At 35.2% G+C, this 6000-nt stretch overlaps 1 protein-coding gene across 1 annotated transcript in view; it reads left to right on the top strand.

The window, feature by feature from the left end:
• The first annotated feature begins 3929 nt into the window (after window positions 1-3929).
• Window positions 3930-6000, top strand: part of LOC150107117 (dopamine receptor 1-like) — a 159159-nt gene continuing 157088 nt past the window's right edge. Inside the window, exon 1 of the mRNA XM_090391619.1 lies at window positions 3930-4050. The gene's annotated coding sequence lies outside the window, so the exon portion shown is untranslated. The remainder of the gene's footprint in view (window positions 4051-6000) is intronic.

The raw sequence follows: 6000 nt of genomic DNA, 5'->3' as shown, positions 1-6000 counted from the left end.
GTTGCATTCGTAGGGGAGAAAAGAGTTTCCCAGACAGTCTGCACCTCCTTATGAGATTGGCTAACATTCAGAAGAAACACTTATGAATGTTTTTCACGTCTCAGACGGAATATGAACGCACGTCTATTTAACGAAAGCACAAACGCGGATCTTCCTGTTTGTAGTTTTCTGTCAGCAGTACTTGCAGTAATTCTGGTAAACTTTTATATAATAAATACAACCAAGTCAGTGCTTATAATTATGCGATTTCCATGAAACTGGATGACAGTTTTCCGGTTACGCTCTCTCTCTCTCTCTCTCTGTCGCACGCACAGTGATTATATCCCTTTTCAATTTAGAAAAGTTCTAGTTCCATTAAGTTATAAATTTCAACAAGGCAAAGAGAAAATGTGACTTTTTTGCTCAGTCTTTTCTACATATATACCCATTTTTTCATTCAGGAATTTCTTTTGGAAAGCTAGTTTTGTTCTCATCTACTTTATACGCTTTAAAATGAAAGATGATGAAAATCCACCTTATGTGATGTAGAAAGAAATTTTTAATGTCATTAATAAGACTTAACTTGGCTCTAAACCTTTAGGAGCGAGACAAAGAGTAATATGAAATCTTTATTTTATATCTTTATCGGTAATGCTGACGTCGGAATGCAATGCTACAATTCCCTGACATAATATTAAATGCAGTTCTTTAAGCCTATAAAATTAAAACAAACTACTTAATTTAAATTCATGGGCCTTCTTAACTTGTTTACTTGAACGTAGTGCTCCAGAGTTAGCTCAACAAGAAGAAGGAAAGAGAGAGAGACTCTCAAGCTCGTAAATCTGCCACTGTCAAGGTGGTTGCGCTATTTGCCTTTATCAGGTGAAAGCTAAAAGTGCTTGCTCTGCCGTGTGTCCGTGTGTGCGTGTGTGTATGTGTGGGTGGGTGGGTAGTTGAAAGGGAATAACTAATTTGACTGCTTTAATTCAGAAAAGTAGATCCTTCTTTTACGTCCAACCAAAAGCCCCTCATTAACTCTGAACGAAGTTTTCCAGTTCAAAAACGAGTCGAAGTATCTTCAGTGTTTTCTTTTCCCGGTTGGAACAGCATATTAGCTGTGGAAATATGATTCGGAGAGGAGAACTGTGTGATTATCATTAAGAGAAAATATTTTCTAAGCTGAGGTGCTCTTTTATGCTTTCTATCGCGTTAGATTCCGTATTCCCTTGACCATATAATTGAAAATCACGGACTTTAAACATTTCATCCGTAATACGCAGTCCTAAACTGCCTTGTTCTCATTCCCGTTGAAATCCATTGCTCACCAAAATAGAGCTTCTGCTGCTAAGTAGGACAATTTCATGCTGCAGTGGGCTGCAGCCATGAAAGATCCTTTCACAACTCCAGTCAGATGAAAGGGTTGATTGTGAAGGAGAAAAAATCGAGATCACATTCGATTCGAATAAGCACGTGAGAACTCACTCTTTGCCACGTGAAAGCTATCTAACTTTTGCGTGTTTAAATGGATTAATGTGAAGACTGACTGTCACTTCGATTATGATTGCCGTAAGGTGAAATTGGTCTCAAGTCTTTTTATAAGACGAATTATATATTTCGGATATTTTTTCATCATAGATTTTGTGATGACAGTAAAACTTCTATAGCAGTAACACTAATCCATTGTTTTTCTTTTCTGGAAAATAAGAAATAACTCTTAAGAAATCCCCTGCAGTTGTATGGCCAAGTGAAGTATGGCAGAACAACCTGCTGTCGCCCATCGGTTCATCATTTAAGTATCTCCCAATTAAAACAACTACATTAGAAAAGTCCCGAGATTCCTCTAAATGCAAAGCCCACAAACTGTTTTGTTTTCTTTGAAATGACGAACTCAACGTTGTCCGTCATATTATGGATCGACGCGATATTGTGTAGCTACACAAATATGGCATCTGTTTTGTTTTTCTTTGTTTTTTCCCCAAACATGCAATTGGAAAATGCCTTTTGTACATGGAGCAATCAGGTCTTTTTTTTTTTTTTAACATCAGCGTTGGCTACTAACGTACTTTATTTTTAACTCTTTACAGTATTTAAAAGGAAAGTATTTAAAATTAAACATAGGAAACAAAAATTCATTTCGAATAAAGCACAAAACAGCAGATATGATACACGTGTAAGAAATGAGTAGCAATTTCGCATAGTTTACATCCGCGCATGTCCGCTTACAACAATGGCGTAAAATGATCACATATCACATGATATCATATTAGTCATGTGCTGTTTAAATCGTGAATAGCATACACTTCATTCAGGAAAGTTTCAAAACAATACTGAGTTCAGTCTTCTTCCGCAGCTTTTCCTACTTAAGTAGGATCGCTGTTTGTGGTGAGTCTCCTCCACAAATATTCAGTATTAATCAAAATTTATTCCAAAAAAGCTAAAGAGGAAAACGTTATTTCAGATAAAATAGAAACAATGATGGAAACAATGGATACTGTGAAAAAAAGATTTAATTTTTATCTCAAATAATGATCTTATTATTGTAATAAATATATTTCGATTGTTTTCTATCCTTCAGTTTTTGTTTCCTTCGTCCGCTTTTTTTAAAAATTTATTTAACTAAAACTCACATTTGTGTTAATCCTAATCACGAAATATTGTAAACCTACACCATATTTGTGCTGTAGATGAGAACAACCCCATCTTAGAGATCAAACCAAGAACAGTTTCCAAGCCACCTGTCGTACGTAACCAGCTGGCGTTCTCACACCAGTAGGTGAAAATCATCCGGGATTAAAAATGACTTGCACAAATATTCACGTCGGATTCGAACCAAGGCCTATTGAATGGTGAAGGATGAAGACGTTGTGCACTAAAAATGCTTCACTGGCGAATTGTATTTACGGTTTTAAATTTTATACGATGTTAGAAAAATACATTTTCAGAAAGTACATCCTCCTATTCTGCATTGAGTTCCAAGTTAGTGTACTTTGTTCTTCGTATTTGTGTATTTAATCCTATGTGTGAACGCCCAGCAGATATTATCACGCTGAAGAGATCAGTATCAGCACAGTAAGGGATTTATTTTAATTCACTCGAAGTTATGAAAATTCGATAATGAAAAATGTTTTATTACTGAGAATTGTATCCTAGTGATGTGTTCACCACTTTGACAATGTAATATTGCATGAATAATGGGATATTTCGTTATATATAATTTTACGATAGATGGTTAGGTTCCTTATGCAGTTCCCAAAATGAGAGCCACCTGCATTAACAATTACCATATATATATATATATATATATATATATATATATATATATATATCCCGATTTTTCAAACAAATATGATTTAAATCAGTAAATATTAACTACAAAGCAAACGGAATATTGCAAAAGTTTCTTTATGTTTTCGTAGTTTATGCTGCAACTTAAAACTGCTTGAGAAAAATCAGTACACTTCTTTCAACTTTCGTAGTTAGAGAACTCATATGTTGGAAACTAAGTAACAAGTGTTTTAAAGTAGGTCAGAGATTCATCACCGATAACCCGTTAGCCTTCTCTTGTAATCTGTCACTTAATGACACAATTCCTCCACACGCTTTTTTATTATTATTATTATTATTATTATTATTATTATTATTATTATTATTATTATTATTATTCGTGTGTGTGCGCGTGTGTATTTTAAACTGAGGACTGAAGTTCCGATATACACCCGTAATAACAAAGTACAGGTGCTGCGTCTGTATGCGAATCCGTGATACGAATATCGTCCGTGCATCTCGTGACTGACAGCTCCGGCGCTACTGGTGGAAGAACCTCAAAAACATAGCAACGACCAAATCTGATCAGGCGCAGTGCGCGCACGCCTCTGTGCTCGAAGAGAAGTCCTCGCGGCCGCCGCTCTGGAAGGAAGGAAATGCGCGCTTCGTATCACCATTGTTGTCCGGTGTATGATGCACACGACTTGCTGTTAGTCTCAGAAATGTGTCCGAGGATGTAAAACTCACTGACTTCGTTCTGCGAAGTAGCCGACGTTGTTTTTTTAAGGAGGATGCACGTTCGATGAGGTAAGACTTCGATAAAATTGTCCGTGGCGCGACCTTAATAAGAATTTTCGAATGCGGGAAAAGTTTGTTTATTAGAGATGAGGTCAGGGCGCCTTTGTTCTCAACTCTGTTCTCTGTCCTTATCAAAAGCTTTAGAAAGTCCGATAAAATTAATTTTTACGTTCTATCGCAAGGATCTCTCTCTTTTTTTAAACATTAAGCTCTCTCTCTTTTTGAAGTTGACTTCAGCGATTCGTTTAAAACGAATGACGTCAAATTTATCAGATGTGAAAAACTAAATTCTTTGAACAACAGCCATAATAAAATGAACGGATCAAATTTTGGGATTTCTTTTTTTTATTGATTTGCGCTTTGCTTCATTTTTAAATAAGGTAAAAAGTTGAAATGAATTCATATTATTAACTTTTACATAAAATAATCTTACGTCTCTCATTGTATAATAAAAATTAATAGATATATTCCCGACAGAAGTCATGAGTCAGCAATGTGTGAAGCACGTAATAACCTAGGTAACCACTGAAACAATAAGTTACAACAATGAAATTAGTATTTTATTTAGTCATTATTTATTATAATTCTGATTACATAAATTCTTTTTTTAGTGTACGATTATTAATAATTGAATATTTTTTGCAAGTGTTGAATTTTGCACTTCATTGCTATTAGTAGGCTGTACTATACTCAGTGTATTTGCACAGTTGATATTAACACACGTCAGTACTGAAAATAGAAGACACGTGAGTGGCACATATTTTCAAGTACACTCGAAACCAGTGAACCAAATCACCGTCAGCACATTTTGAAGCAATCGCAGATTTCATCGTGGTTGTTCTCCAAGCGACGTCTTCTTTGGAATTATGTAATTTCTGTTGCACTGCCATCATAAAATGGGTTTTCTTTCAAGTTGTAAGTGGTCCTTTAACCAATGGGTGGCTATTTTCAAGGAAATTGTTATCGTGCGATTTATAATTATCCCTTCCGTTTGATCGTTTGGACAGAATTAAAGTGGTCCGGGACAAAAGGAGAGATTGATAACAAAATAAATAATATTATAGTGCACATAATAACTCATGAGTTTGATAGTAAAATAGCAATTTAGGTAAATATTTTAAATTTATTTTAATAAACTATAACACGAAATATCTTTCTCTTGGATTGAAGTTTGCAATTAATTGTTGATTTTGTTTGCATCGAATAGATTTAAAATATGTATCAGCAAATATATTTATGTTATGTATTTTCTGATAAAATCATTTCTGTTGGAAATTGGATTCTCTTTCACCACACACACACACACTTCTTAGAGTGTACACGGTGGTTCCGTTGCCGCTAACAAAAAAAAAATTATCTTTCTACCAACCCTCATAACATGATCTGTTGGATAAAATTTAATTTAAAACCGAAATCAATGCAGCATGCTTCGCCCTTCGATGACATCGTACACTTTAAAGGTTCGCTCTACTTCTTTAATCAGTCTCTCACCGCTCTTTTTGCCCGCCTCGGAATCACAGAAGGTAAAATATCTCAGCAGACATTATTACAGATTAAATTAATCCTTCTAAGAAATATTTTGCGAAAAGGGAATAATTGCTTTCCCCCCTCTTCCTTTCCGTAATTCTGCTATTGATCGCCATCTATCTGCTGACTCGGAAATATGAGGGTAGACGAAATCGGATGCAACGTATTGTTACGTTCAATGTGGAAAATGTACCCTTTTGTAAAACGTGGAGGTGACTATTCCGAAAAAAAAAAAAACATCTTTCGTTTTGTAAACTTGATTATGCAAATTTGTGCCGCCTCCCGCAACAAAAAAAAAAGATAATCTGAAATCGGGAAGGTACTGCTTCTGCTGCTGTTAGTGGACAGAGTCAAAAATATCATCTGCGAAACCTGCTTGACATGCAAAACATTAAAGAAACGACAAAAGCGTTTCGGAGAATTTCTTCGCTT

The sequence above is a fragment of the Typopeltis vanoorti genome, chromosome 4 (assembly GCF_054136105.1).
Source record: "Typopeltis vanoorti isolate ZY-2024b chromosome 4, IOZ_Tvanoo_1.0, whole genome shotgun sequence".
Lineage (NCBI taxonomy): Eukaryota > Metazoa > Arthropoda > Arachnida > Uropygi > Thelyphonidae > Typopeltis > Typopeltis vanoorti.
This window is presented reverse-complemented; position numbering and strand designations above follow the sequence as displayed.